Source organism: Bubalus bubalis, chromosome 18, assembly GCF_019923935.1.
Source record: "Bubalus bubalis isolate 160015118507 breed Murrah chromosome 18, NDDB_SH_1, whole genome shotgun sequence".
NCBI classification, from domain to species: Eukaryota; Metazoa; Chordata; class Mammalia; order Artiodactyla; family Bovidae; genus Bubalus; species Bubalus bubalis.
This window is the reverse complement of record NC_059174.1, coordinates 59669306-59691030: the sequence shown is the minus strand read 5'-3', so window position 1 is coordinate 59691030 and position 21725 is coordinate 59669306. Positions and strand designations below refer to the sequence as shown.

The 21725-nt window shown below is 41.0% G+C and overlaps 1 protein-coding gene and 1 long non-coding RNA gene across 3 annotated transcripts in view; both read left to right on the top strand.

Moving 5' to 3' along the window:
* The window catches only part of LOC123327520 (zinc finger protein 665), a 392317-nt gene that overhangs the window by 64597 nt on the left and 305995 nt on the right, over positions 1-21725 (top strand). The gene's annotated exons all lie outside the window — the stretch shown is intronic.
* LOC123465123 lies at positions 10386-16281 on the top strand. 2 transcript variants are annotated; one of them, XR_006640210.1, is made up of 2 exons: positions 10386-10771; positions 13811-16281. It is a non-coding gene; the product is annotated as an uncharacterized LOC123465123 (long non-coding RNA). The 2 variants fall into 2 exon arrangements; XR_006640211.1 differs by having other exon boundaries at positions 10386-10797.

Here is a 21725-nt window from a genome sequence, read left to right as displayed (position 1 = left end):
TCAGTGGACATAGGTTTGGGTGGATTCCAGGAATTGGTGATGGAAAGGGAGGCCTGGCGTGCTGAGGTCATGGGGTCACAAAGAGTCAGACAGGACTGAGCGAGTGAACTGAACTGTGTAAGTAGAGAATGTTTTGCTTAACTTTTTGTTATTTTGATGACTGTCTTTTTGTATTGCACAATATAGCTGACATGAACCACTTATTAATGTCATAAAATGCCTATATGTCTATCTAGTGATAGATTTCTAAGAGGTATTTAGAAAAGTGTTTTGTTTTTTGCTTTTCTTTTTTAATTAGGCAATTCCCTGACAGTCCAGTGGAGAGAATTCAGTAGTTTCACTGCAGTGAGCCTGGGTTTAATGCATGGTCAGGGAACTAAGATTTCCTAAGCACCATGGTCCAGGAAAAATATGTATTATATATGTATGTATGTATGTGTATACGTATGTGTAGGGCTGTGTGTATGTTTGTGTGTGTGTATGTGTGTGTATTTTTTTAAGGAATGAAGTATTTGTTGAACAGTTGTCAGCTAACACTTACTTTTTACATTATTCATTAGAATGCCTCTTTTGCATTAGTTACCATTCCAGTGTATTGCCTGTTTGATGCTTGCTTGCTCAATTACTCAGTCCTGTTTGTGATGTGGTGGACTGTAGCCTTCCAGGTTCCCCTGTCCCTGAAATTTTTTTCAGGTAAGAATAGTGCAGTGGGTTGTGATATCCTGCCTCAGGGGATCTTCCCAACCCAGGGATTGAACCCCCCTGTCCGGTGTCATCTGCATTGACATGTAGTTTTTTTTTATCACTGAGTCACTTACATAGCCTTGTACGTTCTTTACCATTTAAATATATATAAGTATGTATAAAGTGTGTACAATATATTATTTTTTGTCCTCAATTATGAGACAGCAGTGTGTTTAATACCAGGTAAAATGAACTTTGAGGTCATGGTGGGGAAATATACTTTTCCTTGAGAACTGACATGAGTTTGCATAAAATGAATGTTCACTGATTGTGTCTTTGAAACTACACTACCCTGAAATTAATTTGAATTACATGTGATCACTCTTCCTGTTTTAAAAAAATTCTATTCCTTTAGTGTTCTATAGTTTTAAGATCATCATTGTGAAGATTCATAATTCCTTTCAGGATGGGTATGACTTTTGGTATCATACCAAGTGTTTGACAAGAAACAGTTTATTTATAAATTATAATTAATACAATGCCTATGCTACTTTATATCTTGTAGATATGTCTCATAAACATATGATCAAGAAATTACAGGCAGAAGAATTCAGTGGTAAACGAGAAATTTTTCAGAGTGATCTTTGGAAGAGCCAAAAGTCATGAAATAAGAGATTTTTTTCCTCAGGAAGATCCAGGGAACTCTGTATCATTTTTAGTGTCTGTGGACAGATGATGAAAGAAATGACAAAGGAATGTCTATAACCCATAAGAAAAACCTGACTGATGAAAGAGATCATCATAGTAGAAGTGATGCAGGAAATAAGCCTGTTGATAGGCATGGATCAAGCTTTCAGGATGAATTAGAGATAGTTCAATCTGAAGGGACAATTTTTGAATGTAGTCAAGTTGTGACGAATATCAAAAGCAGTAACTCAGGTTTACCACCTCAGAGAACTTGTAGTGTCTGTAGAGGCATTTCTGATAAACATGAGAGTGTTGTTACATATCCTTCAGAACTGGCACCAGACCATGAAGCACACAAGAAAAAACTTTACAAATATAATGAGTGTGACATAACCTTTCTTCAGGACTCAGAACTCACTAGATATCAAGGAGTCCATACAGGAGGAAAACTGTATAAATGTGATATGTGTGGCAAGGCCTTTAATCAAACTGAAAAACTTGCATATCATCAGAGAATTCATACTAGAGAGAAACCCTGTAAATGTGATGTATGTGGCAAGGCCTTTAGTCGAACTGCAAGCCATCAGGCAGTTCGTACAAGAGAGAAAGCATATAAATTTATGTGGCAAAGTCTTCAGTTCCAGGTCTTTGCAGTTCATTGGTGAGCTCATATTGGAGAGAAAATACATAAATATGATGTATGTGGAAAGGCCTTTAGTCAAAGTGCAAAACTTGCAATTCATCAGAGAATTCACACCGGAGAGAAACCATATAAATGTGATGTATGTGGCAAAGCCTTTAGTCAAACTGCATACCTTGCAGTTCATTGCAGAATTCATACTGGAGAGAAACTATATAAATGTGATGTATGTGGCAAGCCCTTTATTCAAACTGCAAAACTTGCAATTCATCAGAGAATTAATACTGGAGAGAAGCCATATAAATGATGTATGTGGCAAAGCCTTTAGTCAAACTACACACCTTGCAGTTCATCAGAGAATTCATACTGGAGAGAAACCATATAAATGTGGTGTGTGTGGCCATGGCTATATTTGAAACACACAGCTTAGAAATCATTGGAGAGTTCATCCTGGAGAGAAACCATGTAAGTGTGATTTATGTGGCAAGGCCATTAGTGAACTTGCACTTCATCAGATAATTTATACTAAAGAGAAACCATATATATGTGATGTATGTGGCAAGGCCTTTACTGTAAATACATACATTGCTGTTCATTGGAGAATTCATACTGGAGAGAAACCATATAAATGTGATGTATGTGGGAAGGCCTTTAATCAAATTATAAATCATTCAGTTCATCAGAGAATTCATACTGGAGAGAAACCTTACAAATGTAACAATTGTGACAAACATTTTAGTGCACAGTCATCACTTCAGTCGTGTCCGACTCTGTGCGACCCCATAGACGGCAGCCCACTAGGCTCCTCTGTCCCTGGGATTCTCCAGGCAAGAACTCTGGAGTGGGTTGCCATTTCCTTCTCCAATGCATGAAAGGGAAAAAAAGTGAAGTCACTCAGTCGTGTCCGACTCCTAGCGACCTCATGGACTGCAGCCTACCAGGCTCCTCCATCCATGGGATTTTCCAGGCAAGAGTACTGGAATGGGGTGCCATTGCCTTCTCCGTAACTAGACATCAGGCAGTTCATATAGGAGAGAAAGCATAGAAATGTAACTTATGTGCAAAGTGTTCTGTCCCAGGTTTTATTTTGCAGTTCATTGGAGTAGTCATGTTGGAGAGAAACCATGCAAATGTGATGTATGTGGCCAAAGCCTTACTCTAAACATACAACTTAGAATTTATTGGAGAACTCATACTGGAGGAAAGCCATACAAATGTGATGTATGTGGCAAGGTTTTAGTCAAACTATAAACCTTGCAGTTCATTGGCGAATTCATACTGGAAACCTTAAAAATGTAAAAATTGTTATAAATGTTTAGGCACCATCAACCTTAACTCATCATCAGGCAGTTCATACAGGAGAGAAACCATATAAATATGATGTATGTGATCAGTGCTTTACTTGAAATGACCATCTTAGCAACCATTGGATAATTCATACTAGAGAGAAACATTAGAAATGGAACAGTTGTGAGTACATTATAGTGCAAATATAATGAGTGTGCTAAACCCTTTAGTCCAAGTTCAGGCCTTATCATTATTCAGAGAATTCACACTGTATAAAAACGAAAGAAGTGAAATGAATGTGGAAATTCTTCTAATGCATGTTCAGCCTTAACCATTAGGCAGTTCAAATAGGAGAGAAACCATGTGGCAAAGCCTTCAGTCAAAGGAATGACATTGCAGATCATTTGAGAATCCATACTGTAGTGAAAACTTACAAATACAGTGAATGCAGTAAAGTGTATAAACTTTTTGACCTTCAGAAAAGTCAAACTGGTGGGAAACCACACACATGTGGTAGGTGTGGCAAAGCTTGATTCTGTGCTCAGACCTCACTAACCATCAGGTAATTCATTTTGAATTGAAATCTTACCCATGTAGTGCATGTGGTACCAAGTGCCATGGAAGTGGTTCAGTTTTTACAAAACACGAGAAAATTCATACTGGCGAGAAGCCATACATTTAGAGCATGGTAAATCCCTCCTGTCTTAAGATTGGAGGGAAACATATAACTGTAATGTGTATAGACCTGGCTTCAATAACAGGTCTCATCATTCCCATCATCAGAGAATTCATAATGCAGAAACACCTTACAAATCTTAAGTGTGGCAAATCCTTCAGGTGGCATTCAGGCCTAAAAAGGCATCAGGTGATCCATATTTGAGAGACCTTCCAAATGTAATCAGTGTGGCCAGGCTTTTGTCAGGTGTATACATGTTAGGCTTCTTGAGAATATTCACACTAGATAGAACCTGTATCATAGTAATGAGCATGTCAAGGTTTTTGAATAACAATCTGAAGTCATGATTCAGTAAAGAAGTCATTCTGGAGAGAAAGCTTACAAGTGACATGGTTGTGTAAAACCTTAACTCGGGGCTCACATCTCACCAACCATCAGATGATCCATCCTGGAGAGAACCTTACAAGTGTAAGTAATGTGTCAAGGCTTTTAGGTACTGCCTTAAACTTAGGGTTCACCAAATACTTTACATTTAGAAATGCAATGACTATGGCAGTTTTCACAATTACTGCTCACACTTTAGGTATGTAAGAATATATATCCTGGAGTTAAATCACACAAGGCAGTTTTTGTCGGGAGGATTTTCACAAAACATCAAGTTGGGGAACATTCTGAGCAATGCTTTACAAATGCAATGGGAGTGGGAAAGTTTCAGCTTGAATTTAAGTATTAGACAACTAGAGTCCATAATGAAGAGGAGTCTTAGAAATGAATGAGCAAGGGCTTTCTGCAGGCTTCAGAGTACACTAGACTTTAGAATATATCTCTTTCAGAGAAACCACACAAAAATAATGTGTATGCTAAAGCTTTAACCCAAAGATCAAAACTGGAACATGAGAGGATTTATATGTAAAGCAAGCTAGCACAGGTAATGAATACTGTATTTTTTTTTTCATGAAATATTCACAGAGTTAACAGGTTACTGGAGAAGGCAATGGCAACCCACTCCAGTGCTCTTGCCTGGAAAATCCCATGGACGGAGGAGCCTGGTAGGCTGCAGTCCATGGGGTTGCTAAGAGTCGGGCATGACTGAGCGACTTCACTTTCACTTTTCACTTTCATGCATTGGAGAAGGAAATGAAAACCCACTCAGTATTCTTGCCTGGAGAATCCCAGGGACAGAGGAGCCTAGTGGGCTGCCGTCTATGGGGTCCCACAGAGTCGGACATGACTGAAGCGACTTAGCAGCAGCAGCAGCAGCAGCAGCAGCAGCAGCAGTAGTATCAGGGAAATGCTGGTCATTTTCTCCCTTAACTGGTAATTGCTGTTCATATAAATGATTAATGGAAACTTATTCTTCAAAATGGAAGAGAGCATTTTTCTTGAAGAAAATTTAATCAAAAGAACCAGAAAAGTATGTGCACATTTCTGCTTCAGAATTAATTGCTGCTGTTTACAGTCTGCTAATGTTTTATTCAGAATGTATCATAAGTCCTATGGTCTAATAAAATTGTTATCATTTTTATGTAACTCTGAATGGATCATGTTTCTTCCAATAGTTGTATGCTTCCCCAGTACTTCACAACAGAAACTAGCAATGCACCAAAAGCTCTGAAGTTTGAAAGAATCTGTAAGAATTTTACATGATGAAATCAAGAAATAGACAATTTGGGGATTATATACCAATATCTTCAGTTATCCTCTCCAACTCTGTCCATTAGTTCATTTCAGTCACTCAGTTGTGTCCTACCCTTTGCAACCCCATGGGCTGCAGCACACCAGGCTTCCCTGTCCATCACTGACTCCTGGAGCTTGCTCAAACTCATATTCATCTAGTCAGTGATGGCATCCAACAACCTATCTCATCATCTGTTGTCCCATTCTCCTGCCTTCAGTCTTTCCCTGCATCAGGGTCTTTTCCAGTGAGTCAGTTCTTTGTATCAGGTGGCCAAAGTATTGGAGTTTCAGCTTCAGCATCAGTCCTTCCAATGAATATTCAGGACTGACTTCCTTTAGGATGTACTGGTTTGATCTCCTTGCAGTCCAAGGGACTCTCAAGAGTCTTCTCCAACACCACAGTTCAAAGTATCATTTCCTCAGTGCTCAGCTTTCTTCATGGTCGAACTCTCAAATCCATACATGACTACTGGAAAAACCATAGCTTTGACTAGATGGGCCTTTGTTGACAAAGTAATGTCTGCTTTTTAATATGCCGTCTAGGTTGGTCTTAGCTTTTCTTCCAAGGAGCTAGCGTCTTAGTTTCATGGTTGCAGTCACCATCTGCAGTCATTCTGGAGCCCAAGAAAATGAAGTCTCTCACTGTTTCCATTGTTTCCTCATCTATCTGCCATGAGGTAATGAGACCAGATGCCATGATATTTGTTTTTTGAATGTTGAGTTTTAAGTCAGCTTTTCCACTATCCTTTTTCACCTTCATCAAAAGACTGCTTAGTTCTTCACTTTCTGCCATAAGGGTGGTGTCATCTGTGTATCTGAGGTTATTGATATTTCTTCCAGCAATCTTGATTCCAGCTTGTGCTTCATTCAGTCCAGCATTTTGCGTGATGTACTCTGCATATACGTTAAACAAGCAGAGTGACAATATACAGCCTTGACGGACTCCTTTCCCACTTTTGAACCAGTCCGTGGTTCCATGCCCGGTTCTAAGTGTTGCTTCTTGACGCATTCTTTGGCATCATAGCAGGGCAGTTATAGCCTCTGGTCCCCTAAAACCTTCCCCCTGTTTATGGATGTGTAGCATATTATAGGTGCACCATATGATATTTCCTAATGTTTTCTTTTGTGCCCAAATAAAACTAATAGTATGTGCCTGATTTACATGAAGTGAAGATAGGAATAATAAACATATGATAATTAAGAAATAAAACTTCAGAAATAAGGTTAAAAGTTATACCTCTTTTTGAGCTTGGAGCATCCTGAAATTATTATTTTTTTATTATTGGCTGAATAGTTGTGGCTCTTGGGTTTAGTAGCTCCACAGCATGTGGGAATATCCCGGACCAGGGATCAGTCTCTGTTGTTCTGCATTGGGAGGCAGATTCCCTACCAGTCAACCACAAGGGAAGCCACAGGAATAATTTAGAATGCACATTATATGAGTGCAATTTTTTTGCTTGATAAACTAGAAATTTCACATACTCAGTCCCCAACTTTTTTATTCTTGTTACTTTGCAGTCACCCACTAGAAGAAGACGGAACCAAGTTTGGTTTGAATGTTGAGACAGATGAAGCCATGTGCTAAAGTGTTTTGAGAAGGTTAACTGCTGAAGCTTTCTAGTCGGAGCAGGGTAGACTTCCATGCTGTTGGAAAGAAAAGCTTGACGAACATGGAATGGTGATTCTTGGAGTGTTAAGATGATTACTGGATGGCAAGGAGGGAAGAGTTCTTGCTTTGGTGAACTACTAGTTGGTATCAAAGGAAAGGGGCCTTAGTCTTTTTTTCTCAGCCTGCCCGGAGAGGAAGCACAGGAAGCGGTTGTTTTTAAAGTCTAAAGGAATCAGTAATCAAACATCAAAAAACCACAGTGAGACTGTTTATATTCTTAAACACTGAATGTTTACACATGCCATGAATTTATAACATTCCTTTATGGTACACATATGTTCCATTGTTCATATGGTTTTTGAAGACGGTAGTAGCTTACTATTTATCTATTTTACTAAACAAATTACTAATTATGATCTATTGCCTAAGACATTTTTACACTAGCCTAATGAACATTAATATTTAGACTTATTTATTAGGTAATAAATACTAAGAAGTTCATTTTCCAGAGGATATTAAAGTGTTGATGTCACATTATAGAATTAAGTAATATGGCTCCATGGTTCATTGTCAGGTGTAGTGGAATTTCTTTAGTTTTTTTTTGTTTACAATATTGTGATTTTTTTTTTACCGTACATCAGCATGAATCGGCCATAGGCATACATGTGTCCCCTCCCTCCTGAACCCACCTCCCTCCCCACCCCATCCCTCCAGGTCTTCACAGAGCAGTGGCTCTGGGTGCCCTGTGTCATTCATCAAACTCCCACTGGCTATCTATGTTACATAGGGTAATATATGTTTCAATGCTATTCTTGCCGATCATTCCATCCTATTTCTTTTTTTTTTTAATAGTTTTTCCTTGAAAGTGAAAGTCGCATCAGACTCTTTGCAACCCCATGGACTATACAGTCCAAGAAATTCTCCAGGCCAGAATACTGGAATGGGTAGCCTTTCCTTTCTCAAGGGGATCTTCCCAATGCAGGGATCAAACCCAGGTCTCCTGCATTTGCAGGCAGATTCTTGACCAGCTGAGCCACCAGGGAAGCCCAAGAGTACTAGAATGGGTAGCCTATCCCTCCCTCTGTGGACCTTCCTGATTCAGGAATCGAACCAGGGTCTCCTGCATTCCTGGTGGATTCTTTACCAACTGAGCTATCAGGGAAGCCCAGTTTTTGCTTTGTGTTACTTTTTCTATACACATGTTATGCAGATTTAATGTTTAATTTACATTTCTTCTGTGCCTTAACACTAACAAATATATAGTTATGGGTTATTTTGAGACTTTTGTAACATGAAAATGCACATAAGACAATGACAAGGTGTAAGGCAAGATTGGAGAAAAAGTGAGCCAGGCAGAGAAAGATTTGTTATAGGAAGAAAGAAAGTGTCTGGCTTTAGAGAAAAGCCAGTGTTCTCCCTTTACAGCCAACCCTTCTTATACCCTATTGATGGGAAGCTGTGCCCTGCAGGGAGAGGGCATTAGTTTTATCTTTATCCCGCAGCTGGGGTCTTGTGATCACATAGTCTGAGGAGTCTCACAGTCAGGTGGTCACGTAGTCTTGAGAAACTGGCCCAGCAGAGCAAAACAGGATCCCACCAGGGCAATGTGGTCACTGGACTTTATCCCTTGTTTGTCAGGTCACCACAATGGGACATTTTTCAACAGTACACTACGAGCCCCTTGTGGACCCTAACACAAGGGACATAGTAGGTGCCCTATAAATATGAAGAAAGACAGCTCCTTTAGTAGGACTTGAGTTCACTCAGTTTATACACATAGAAATATTTATAAATAGTGTAAAACTGATAATTTTGGTGAAAGTAAATCCTAATGTCTTCTCAAGACGTCATATTTTACAGTCTGCTTTGTTTTCCACAACTGACAGCTTTCAGAAACAAAGAAATGAGAGAAAATATATTACCATTGCTAAACAAAAAGTAAATGGTCTAATTACCATCAAATGATCATAGAGTAATTTGACATCCATTAAATTGAAGTATTGATTGAAGTATCATATATTATGATGTAAACAAGTTTTTCTCAAAAGTATTTGAAGCTACGTCATCACAAGCGTGGAACAGAAACACTGTTATAAAGAAGACTGCAGTTTTCATTAAAGGACATTTTTTTCTCTGTTAATGATTTTTTACATTTATTTTTGGCTGTGCTGGGTCTTCATTGTTGAACTGGCTTTTCTCTCCTTGCGGCAAGCAGGGGTATGAATTCTGTACACATAACATAAACCTGGCTGGGGTTTGCTTGGAGACTGGCGTTCTGCATCCCCTTGTTTTGGTCAGTCCAGAGCACTCAAAGTCTTTTTGTTCCCCACTGTGCTGAGCCTTTTTTGCTGCACGTGGACTTTCTCTAGTTGCAGCAAGCAGGAGCTACTCTCTAGTTGCTATGTGCAGTCTTCTCACTGCTGTAGCTACTCTTGTTGCAGAGCACAGGCTCAGTACTTGTGTTGCTCGGGCTTAGTTGCTCCAAGGCACGTGGTGTCCTCCCAGGCCAGGGATCAAACCGGTGTCCCATGCATTGGCAGGTGGATTCTTTATCACTGGACCACCAGGGAAGTGGCAGTGAGTGGCTTTCAACCGAGCAAATCCCAGTATCTTTCAACCAGGATCCTCCTGTATCTTTTAACTGTTCATACCCTGCCAAATAAAATGTGGGGTCATCACACAATAACTGGGAGATCTGAAAACCAGGGGAGGCTCCCCAAAACTTATCTGGACTTGCTGAGGAGGAGGATGGGCCCAAGCAGCCCTTCCTGAAATACCAAGGCCAGAATGTCCAAAGCACAAGAACTGTGCCTGCTTTTCTCTGTCCTGCATTCCCCTCAGGGTGCACTGTCGCTGGGCCACCGCAGTGACTAATAAGCTTGATCCTTGAAGAAGTGGAATGTCAAGACATTTTTCTTCTGACAGGTGTTACTGTGAGGTAGCCTGTTCTAAGAGTTGTGCGTTTCACATTCTAGCTTGTCATCCCTACACAAAGCCAGTTCTTGTTTACTTAAACTGTTTAAGTTAATTCTAACTGCAGTAATATTTCTGGGTCCAGCCACCACCCCACATCAACCCCCACCCACCCCTACCAACCTCCAGCCCCTCCGCCACACAAGGTTTCTGTTCCACAAGGCTGAACCGCTTCTGCCTCATCAGCAGGAATCCTGTTAAGAGGAAACCTTATTTCCAACGTAATTATTCCCACAGAATTTTACGCTTTTACTTTAAAACTGTTACTTTAATGACAGTTACTTTAATGAGGAATCAATGGTGCAACACAAGCCGTGAAAGACCCTCAAGTACTTTTGAGATACCTCGGGAACCAAACGGAGCCACGTGCAGGGGGGTCCTCTGAGCCTGGCTCGACCCCGGCCCTCACACGCCCAGACGCAGGCGCGGCACACGCCCCGCCCCTCGCTGTGGTATTCCTCGGACACCTACGGCGGAGGGGTCTTCCGTCGCCCTACTACGCAAGCGAGTTTACAGCCAATTCCGAAGCAGAGACTTGGTAGGTGCGGTCGACGGAAACGTGAGGTAGTGTTTTGGGTTCTTTTTTTCCTTGAAGCTGCGCCTGGGGGGCTCCCCTCTCCTCCCTCTCCGTGGTCTCGGATCATTTAGAACCTTCCTGTTCCCCCACCGGTACCACGTTGGGAATTGTTTTCTTTGACTTGCTTTTATTATTATAATCATACTCAGTGGCTTGCCTGGAGGATCCTGCCCCTCTGCTTCACTGTAAACTAAAGGGCCTTTGTTCAACTCCAGGAGACATCGTTTGTCTCTGCCCATCTGTGAACAGAACAGATTAACACACCCCTACTGAAGGCTGGACATTCCCTTGGAGATGTTTTACAAGACCGAAGACCTTTTTTCCCTTTACTTCCCCACTTCATTTCCCTCTCTCTTGTGCCTTTTGACTTTAGTTCCTCATTGCTTGTTCTCTCTGATCTATCAAAGAACCTGGATCCAGATCCCAATAAGATGCTTATTTTGAGGCGCTAGCCTGCCCTCTTCTCCATCTGCTGGCTCCCCCATTAAAGTACTTCCTTGCCTCAACACATTGTCGCTCGGATTTATGGGCCTATCCTTTGTCAAGCAGAGCGAGCTTGGTCTTGGTAACAGTAACCCATATAGTGCACGAAATGCATAGTAATTTATAGGGGAAAAGTCATTTTAATTAAGACATGGCACTCAACTTATAAATATCCCAAAACAGGTGTTCAGGAACTAGTTTAGAATATCAGCTTTGGGACTGCTGGTGTAGCTGCAGTTTTTTCTCCAGTGTGATGGAGGTGTATTACTTTCCTTTTCTGGTTTACATGAACAGGGTAGTAAATTGACTACAAAGAGTCTTCATTTTAGGAGATTATTTTCAGTGATGCTAGTGATAGGGCCCACATGGGTTCTCCTTGATAAGATGGCTTGTTATGTTGACCTTGCAAATGAAGAATAAAATCACAGTGCAGTGATCTGTGAGACTGATCAAATTGCCCAAATGGCATCCTGTTATCTCACTGGTGCTTGTCTTCTCAAAGCTGCGAGACAACCAGATTCCAGACCTCAGGCTACATGACCATCCCTTCAGAGAATTTTTCATTGGTGGGGTATAAGAAGGAGTCTGTCAGAAAGGGAGAAAGCTGGTTCTCCTTAAGGGCCAGTTATCCTCTTTTCCCTCTAATAAATTTCCTTTGCTTGCCTGACTGCCTGGCTCGCTCTCTTTTTCTCTGCACTTGCCTTACAGCTAGTTACTGGTATGAGCACTAGAATCAAAGAGAACTATAAAATGGTCACTGTGCTCAGTCGTGTCTGACTCTTTGAGACCCATGGAGTGTAGCTCCATGGGTTCCTCTGTCTATGGCATTTCCCAGGCAAGAATACTGGAGTGGGTTGTCATTTCCTAATCCTGGGGATCTTCTGACTCAGGGATCAAATACCCATCTCTTGCATTTCCTTCATTGGCAGGTGGATTCTTTACCACTGAGTCACTTGGGAAGCCCCTTTGGTCTGATAGTAGTGTATAAAATTTTATTTGAATTTAAAAAGTGGGTTTTGGTTGGATGCTTTCCAGTCAATGAAACCCAATGGGGATAATGCTGACTTGTGGATTGCTGAAGTTGCAGTGGAAAGTGATGTATAATAGTGGGAAAATATCCTAAGAGGCTGGAGAATATGAAGATATTTGAGGGCTAATTTTAGATTTTGTGCATTGAGGTTGACTGCCTGTGCTAGACTCAAGCCTGAGATGATTACGTATGGCGTGGAAGAGGGGGTGAGGAGCAGTTAGCTTCAACTAATGAGGCCCAGTTATTTGTGGGACTGTTGTAGGTGGAATATGGTCAGAGATAAGATATCAGTTGAAAATGCTTTCAGCTAATAGACCATTGATAGAGTTGAGTAGGAGTGGGTTGTCTTCATTGATTAATCAGAGAAAGGAGGTTGTCCTGGAATTGGGAAGACAATATTGAGTGCTGTACACAGCTGTGTGGGATGTAGAGACAGGCTTATTAATAGGCTCAGGTCTTGGTGTGCAACATGTCTTAAAGAGCTGGGGTATCTTCTAGTTAGCTCTGAGTGGGGAAGGACACTGGGCAGTGACACTGGGCCTTTCTCTCTTTGTGACTTCTTCACTGAGCTCAATTCAATCAAATCTCTGGGGACTTTAATACTTTGTGGTGTTCCCAGTTCCTTTTCCTGGGAGGGCCAGCTTCTTGGTCTCCATACTGAGTGCCCAGTGCCCTTGCATTTGCAGCTTGTGTGTTTTCTGTTGCGATGCCCATGCCCAGTGGTCTTAGCTGTTTTAGCACTGTTGCTCAGTCGTGCATAGAAAAGTGGTAAAAAAAAAAAGGGGGGGGGGGGGAAGTAAAGCCAAACCTGTTGGGGTCTGCAGGAGACTTGTGGGAGAGAGCAAGTTTAATGGTGTATACATGTGTTCCAAGTACAGTGGTGTGATTGAGCTCAAGGTCACTCTGCTTGTCTGCAAGATAGGCCAGTGCTTCAGAGAGAGGACTTGCTGAGGAAAACAATCCAACTTTATTTTGAAAGTCAACTAACCAAGAAGATGGCTGACTAATTTCTCAAAGTAACCAGGTTCCTTTATAAAAGGAGAGAAAGTAGCAATGAGGAAAGAGTCCAACGGAGAATACAAAGGGAGTAGCAATGAGGAAGTAAAGTAAAAAGGGCCATCAGTAAAGGGCCATCTGTCTTGCAATACTTCTCAGGGACAGCCAGCCTTCAGTGTTCATCTCTTCATCCCTGCAGCCATTCACAAGTGGGCAGGTCTGATTATCTTCCTGTGAGCTCAACAAAGGCCTCCTCTGAGACCAGCCATTATGGATTAGTATAATAACAGAAGCAGTGAAAAGCAAGGCAAAGAAACAGTTCCAACTTGGAATCAGAATTGGCTCTTCCCTGCAGCAGTTGTGGGATCATGAGTTGTGTGAAACTGTTGACAGGGGCGGTCTCAGTTATTGTAGGGAATATGCTATGCACAGGCTTGTACTATAATTAATGGGGCTTCAGAAAGGACGAGGTTATGCTTTTGTCATTTCAGATGATGGACAACACTGTTGGATACCAGGAAGGCATGTCAAAAAAAGAAGAGGACAAGGCTCGACATTGATCTTCCCGGAGAGCCGCCAATGATGTGGCTAACAAGACTGACGATCAGCAACTACCCCGAACCAGCTCCAAGGACCAACAAAGCCAAACCGCCCACTTGGGATCAATTGAAGAAATTGACCATTGAAGGGGAAAAATTGGTCAAAGAACAGGGACAGCCTTTGACCTCGGCTACCTTGTTTTTGGCTATGTTACCTGTGGTAACTACCACGGTAGGTGCCAATCATACTAAGAGGCATATGTGCCCAATCTTCCCCTATTAAGACCAATTACGTGGGAAGATTCTTCTGTTCCAGTTTTCATAAATGACTCTTCTTGGTTACCAGAACCTTTTGACCCAAGCTTTCCTTTATAACCAGCAGAAGAGGGCCAACAACTTTCAAATGTTAGTGTTAATTATACTGTGGGAACAGATCTTACACCTATATGTATGGGAGTGGAAACTCATTGTCTTAAAAGAGGATTACAACGTTGGCTATCTATAGTTAAAGAACCTCAAGGGAACAAAACTCATTTTTTCTTATTAGAGGCATTTTCATTTAATATCACAGGATAAAATACTATTATCCACCCCATATACCTAACTGTATTACTTTTATAAAATCTGGAATAGAACATTGGGTACAATGGAAATTATATAAAGCTAAAACTGGACATATTATGGCCAATACTTCTGATGGAGAAATTATTGATTGGAGTCCCAGAGGATATCCTTTGGATAAAAATAATAATTTGGATTTGCCTATATTGTTAAATAATACTTTAGACTCCATGAATAACATTGTTAATAGCTCTGTATATTGGCATGGAGGGAGTTTCTCTCCTCCCTTACCTTAATCAATTACCTTAATTGCCTTTACATTCAGAATTGTGGAAAATATCAGCTGCCTTCCAACCAATAACAGCATGGAAGGGGCAATTTAATTTGACAGTATCAGGTCATTCCTTACATTTTTATAAAAATTCAACCCATTGGATTAAAGCACGTGTTCATTTACCTTTCATATTTTTGATAGGACCTACTTTTTATAATGCCTCTTCTGGGTTACTTACCTATCAAAATTGTTTTTTACACTTGTATCAATTCTTCCCTCCAGTTTCAGAATGACTATTCTCTATATATTCTAAAAACCAGATCTGGAGGCTTCCTGTAAAAATGAATAGACCATAGCAGGATAGCCCCATAGTCTATATTGTAGAACAGATCCTTAAGAAAGTATTAAAATGCACTAAACGGCTTATTGGATTGTTAATTGCTGCCATTTTAGGAATTATTGCTGTAGCTACTACAGGAGCAGCATTACATCAGAGTGTACAGACTGTGCACTTTGTGCAAGAATGGCATAAAGACTCTGATGTTCTTTGTTCCACCCAAAGACAAATAGATGGAAAATTAGCTGCACAAATGCCTGATTTACAACAGGTTGTATACAACTAGGTGATCAAGTGAATACTCTTCAAAAACAGATTTGTCTTAAGTGTGATTGGAATATTACTCCTTTTTGTGTCACTCCTCATAAATATAATGAATCATCGTTTCATTGGGACAAAGTTAAACAACACCTCTTAAGGTAATCTATCTCTGGATATTAATAACTTACAACAAGAGATTATGGAAACTTTCTCACAGAAACTACACCTTTTGACGGGGGAGCCTGGTGGCTGCCGTCTGTGGGATCACACAGAGTTGGACACGACTGAAGTGACTTAGCAGCAGCAATCTGCTGGAAGTAGCAGCAGATGGAATTTCTCAATTAAATCCCATTCCTCACTTGAAAACTATTGGAGGATCAATGGCTGGTTTTATGTTAATTTTTTCTGTTTCTACATAGTCTGACAGCAAATCACCAAGAAAGTCAACGGACAACAACAGCAATTAGCAACTATTGCTTTGGCTTCTGTGGTCAACAATAATCATAAAAAATAAGCCTCTAAAAATAAAAAGGGGATATGTAGAGAATATGCTATGCACAGGCCTGTACTATAATTAAAAGGGCTTCTTTGAAGAATAAGAATGACTTTCTTATCACCCCCAGGCAAAGGGCTGGGAGCAGTAAAAAGTACATCGTGGAAAAACATCTTAAAAACAAGGTGTTGAAGTACTGATGTGACTGATGGAAAACCATTAGTGACTGTTCTCAGACCAGAGACTTGAGGGAGTTGCTGAGGAAGGTGGTCACTAGCTGAAGGGCTAAACACAATCATGAAAGGCCTGAAGGTTTGAACATTAACCAGAACATTGAGGACTGTTCATTGTATATAGTTGTCCCTGATCTGAGATTGTAAAAAACAGATGTCTTTAGAGTATGTACAAGGAAGTAGATGTTAACAATAAAAAGCATTCAAGGATCAGGATCTTGGCTTTTGCCTGCGAATGGCATCAGCCCCCTGATCCCCACCTTATTTCTGAGTCTTATTTTTCTTTATTCTTCTGTGGCCCCACTCACTCCAGTTGGTTTGTTATTAGGCTGGTCCCAACACGTTCAGATTGGAGGACCTGGATGTGGGCTCATGGCTAATTGTGGGTGCCTGGAAGGGTGGGCATGCCATAGTGTCTTAGCTCAGTTTCCCTGGGACACAGATGTTGTGACAGAGGTTTGCCTGCCTAGATTGATTTGGTAAGTCATGATCACACTTGTGGAGGAAGTAAGGAAGTGGAATTGGGAAGAGGACTGTTACCCTGCAGTGTGTTAGAATCAAGGCCTGAGCTGAGCCCACAGGGAGGTCTGGGTGCAGGAAGATGGGTGCATTGGTCACCCATCTGGCGGTGGGATCCAGAAAGTTCCCCACAGCATCAACTCCATGGGGTAGATTTTGTGAGTTCTTTTGGAAGGACAAGAATCATTATGCAACCTGTAAAATAACTTGGTAAAATCCCGGAGATGATTTTGTCCGTTACCTTTAGTATTTTCTGTTAGTTTGAGTTGCTAATGAAGAAGGTTTCCAATGCATTTGAAAGGAAAAAAAAAAGACCTTGGAGTGTATCTTTGGAAGATGTTGAAGTCTCACTGGGGGATGTACATCAGCATAAGCATCTGTCTTTTATTATTAGACTTCGGAGACAACAGTTTTTACACTGGCTGGGGTCACTGTGACTTGAAAATAGATGTCGAGTCTGGATGGTGCTTGGGCATATTCATGTATTATTCCATCATAAATGCATGAGTTGTTAAACCTTGGAATCTTTCTGGGGATTGCATAGCACGATGGGTGGATTATTATTGGATGTATGGAGAGTGTGTTGAACCAGATGAAATTTCATAAGGGTGTTTCAGCCTAGAAGGGAAATGGATAGTGCTAAACTTTGATGGCAGAGGGATTTCCTTAGGGAGGGGCCAAAAATTCTCAGGATATAAGGAAGGCTCGGGCTCCACAGGTAGTGCAAATGATAAAGAATCACCTGCCAATGCCAGAGACATAAGAGACGCGGGTTCGATCCCTGAGTCGGGAGGAGGGCATGGCAGCCTACTCCATGGGCAGAGGAGCCTGATGGACTATAGTCTATAGGATCACAGAGTCGGACATGACTGAAGTGACTTAGCTCACAGGCACAGGAAAGGATTATTCGTAGACTTCAAGGACCATCAGCTCCATAGCAACCTGTAGTACAAAGGCTTATTCTGCAGATGATGTAGCTGCTATTTCTTGCTGCCAGTGCAGTGGGGTTCTCTCCATGTCTTTCCAAATCACATGCATGTGCCACATACTTGCACAATACAGATAAACAGGAACTCTTGTGAATGGTTGGTGGGAATGTAAATAGTACATGGAAAACAGTACGGAGATTCCTCAAATATTAAAGAGAGAACATGCATAGGATCTCAGAGTCTCACTTCTGATTATATATCCAAAGGAAGCAGAATCAGTATATTTTTAAAAATATTTATTTATTTGACTCTAATGGGCCTTAGTTGTGGATCACGAGATCTTTTTTGCATCATGCAGGACCTTTCATCCTGGCAGGGGGGCCCTGGAGTATGCCAGCTCTGTGTTTGCGGTACCTGGGCTTAGTTGCTCTGCTGCATGTGGGATCTTACATCCCCAACCAAGGATTGAACAAGGATTGAGTCACCTTTGTTGCAAGGTAGGTTCTTAACCTGGAATTCCTGTGACCACTAGGAATGGCTTGTGAAAAATCAGTATTTTGAAGGAGTTACCTGCATTCGTATAACCAATATTTCTTTATTCACAACAATCATTTTTCTTCAAACAGCACAGTTTTATCCCTTTTCAGTTCTTCATCACAGAACCTAGTAATGCCCCAAAGGCTCTCAAGGTTGAAAGAATCTATTAGAGTTTCTTTGCATGGTGAAACCAAAGAATAGTTAATTTGGGGATTATATACTAATAATTTGCACTTGAGTTATTCTTTCCACACTCTGTCCATAGTGGAGCTTTTATAGACTCTGGCCCCCTAAAACCTACTCCCCTGTTTATGGATGTTCCTGTATGATATTTCCGAATGTCCCCTTTTGTTCCCAAATAAAACCATTAGTATGCGCCTGATTTACATGAAGTGAAAATAGGAAAATAAACATGTAAACTATTAGGAAATAAACTTCAGAACTAAGGTTAAAAGTGGTACCTCTTTTTGACCTTGGAGAATTCTGAAACAATTTATTTTTGATTATTTATTTATTATTGGCTGAACAGTTGTGGCTCAGGGGCTTAGTGGCTCCACAGCATGTGGGAATTTCCTGGACCAGGCATTGACCCCCTCGTCTCCTGCATTGGCAGGCCGATTCCTTATCCCTGAGTCACCAGGGAAGTCCAGAAATCATTGAGAATGCACATTACATGGTGGCATTTTTTTGTTTGTTTGATAAACTAGAAATTTCATAGATTCAATCCCAACTTTTTTGTTCTTGTTACTTTGAAGTCACTGAAAGCACAAGATGGAAGCAAATCCAAAGTTTGGTTTGAATACTGGGACAGATGATATGAGAATGTTTGTTAACTGATGAAGCTTTCTAGTTGGGGCACTATAGACTTCCAACCTGATGGGAATTTCTCATCCTGCCCAGATAGGCAGCATAGGAAGCGGTTGGTTTTAAAGTCTAAAGGTATCAGTAGTCAAACATCGGAGAAACCACAGTGAGACTGTTTAACAAAACACTGAATGTTTACTCATGCTATGAATTCGTTTCATTCCTTTTCCTGCTGTACAGATATGTTCCATTATTCTATATGGTTGTTGAAGATGGTAGTAAATTGATATTTATCTGTTTTACTGAACAGAAAAATTGCTATTTACTATCTATTGCCTAAGACATTGTTACTCTAGCCTAATGACAGAGGATGAGATGGCTGAATGGCATCACTGACTTGATGGATGTGAGTCTGAGTGAACTCCGGGAGTTGGTGATGGACAGGGAGGCCTGGCGTGCTGCTATTCATGGGGTCGCAAAGAGTCGGACACGACTGAGCGACTGAACAGAACAGAACTGGATGAACAGTAATGTTTAGAAATATTTAATATTAATAAATACTAAATAGAAGTCTAGTTTTCCAAAGCATATTAAAATGTTGATGTAACATTATAGAATTAATAAATATGCTCCATAGTTCATTGTCAGCTGTAGTAGAATTTCCTTTTTCTTGAATTTTGTTTTTTTTTTAATACTGTGATGGTTTTTCCCATTCCTCAACATGAATCGGCCATAGGCATTCCTGTGTCCCCTCCCTCCTTCCCCACCCTATCCCTGCAAGTTGTCACAGAGCAGTGGCCCTGGATGCCCAGTCATATATCAAACTCCCACTGGCTATCTATTTTACATATGGTAATATATATGTTTCAATGCGATTCTCTCAAATCATGCTACCCTATTTCTTTTGCTTTTTCAAGTTCTTCCTTAGCATTATTTTCTCTGTCCACGTGTTGTGACCGAGATTTAAAGTTTAATTTACATTTCTTCTCTGCCTTACACTAACAAATACATAAGTCGGTGAGTTATTTTGAGACTTTTGTAATGTGACAATGCACAGAAGACAATGACAGGGAACATAGTAGCTGCCCTATAAACATGAAGAAAGTTCCTTTAGGACTTGAGTTCAGTCAGTTAATACACATAGAAATATTTATAAATAGTGCAAAGTTGGTGATAATTTTGGTGAAACTAAATTGTAATGTCTTCTCAAGATGTTGTTTTGTAGTCTGCTTTGTTCATATCTGACAGAGCTTTTGGAAACAGACAGCAAAGCAAAGAGAGAACAAAAATTAAAACTGCCTGATTACCGTCAAATGATCATCTAGTAATTGTTGACATTCTGTTACACTGATGAAGTATTCACTTATTTATTATATATTATGATGTAAACAAGTTTTTCTCAAAAGTATTTGAAGCTATGTCATCATGAGCATGGAACAGAAACAGTTTCTATAAAGAAGAATGCAGTTCTCATTACAGGAAATTTTTTCTTGTTTAATAACTTTAAAATTTATTTTTGGCTGTTCTGGGTCTTCACTGTGCTCCTGGCTTTTCTCTCCTTGTGGCGAGCATGGGCTATAAATCCTGTACATAAAATACATAAACGTGGCTGGTGTTTGGTTGGAGACTGGCATTCTGAATCTCCTTTTTGGTCAGTCCAGATCACTCAATGTCTTTTTTCTTTTGGCTGTGTTGAGCCTTTTTTGCCACACGTGGGCTTTCTCTAGTTGCAGCAAGCAGGAACTACTTTAATTGCTATGCTGGCTTCTCACTGCTGTAGCTACTCTTGTTGCAGAGCACAAGCTTTAGAGCACAGGCTCAGTACTTGTGTTGCTCGGGCTTAGTTGCTCCAAGGTACGTGGTATCCTCCCAGACCAGGGACAAACCTGTGTCCCATGCATTGGCAGGTGGATTCTTTATCACTGGACCACCAGGGAAGTGTCAGTGAGTGGCTTTCAACTGAGCAAATCCCAGTAACTTTCAACCAGGATCCTCCTGTGTCTTTTAACTGTTAATACCCTGACAAATAAAATGTGGGGTCATCACCCTATAACTGGGAGATCTGAAAACCAGGAGAGACTCCCCGAAACTTAGCTGGACTTCCTAAGGAGGAGTATGGGCCCAAGAGGCTGTTCCTGATTTCCCAAGGCTACTATGTCGGAAGCTCAGAATGGTACCTGTTTTGCTGCAGCCTGCATTCCCCTCAGGGTGCATTGTCGTTGGGCTGCTGCAGTGACTAATAAGCTTGATCTTTGAAGAAGTGAAATGTCAAGATATTTTTCTCCTTACAGGTGTTACTCTGAGGTGTACTAAGAGCTGTGTGTTTCACATTCCAGCTTGTCATCCCTACACAAAGCTAGTTCTTGTTTACTTAAACGGCTTGCTGCTACTGCTGCTAAGTCATTTCAGTCGTGTCCGACTCTGCGCGGCCCCATAGACGGCAGCCCACCAGGCTCCGCCATCCCTGGGATTCTCCAGGCAAGAACACTGGAGTGGGTTGCCATTTCCTTCTCCAATGCATGAAAGTGAAATGTGAAAGTGAAGTTGCTCAGCCCTGTCCGACTCTTCGCGACCCCATGGACTGGAGCCCACCAGGCTCCTCCATCCATGGGATTTTCCAGGCAAGAGTACTGGAGTGGGGTGCCATCGCCTTCTCCGTTAAATTGCTTAAGTTAATTCTAATTGCAGGAATATTTCTGGGTCCAGCCACCACTCCACATCAACCCCCACCCACCCCTAACGACCCCCAGCCCAGGCACCACACCAGGTTTCAGTTCCCATACTGAACTGCTTCAGCCTCATCAGCAGGAATCCTGTTACGGGGAAACCTTTCTTTCCAACGCAATTATCCCACAGGATTTTAAGTTTTTACTTTAAAACTGTTACAGTTATGAGGAATCAATGATGCAACACAAGACG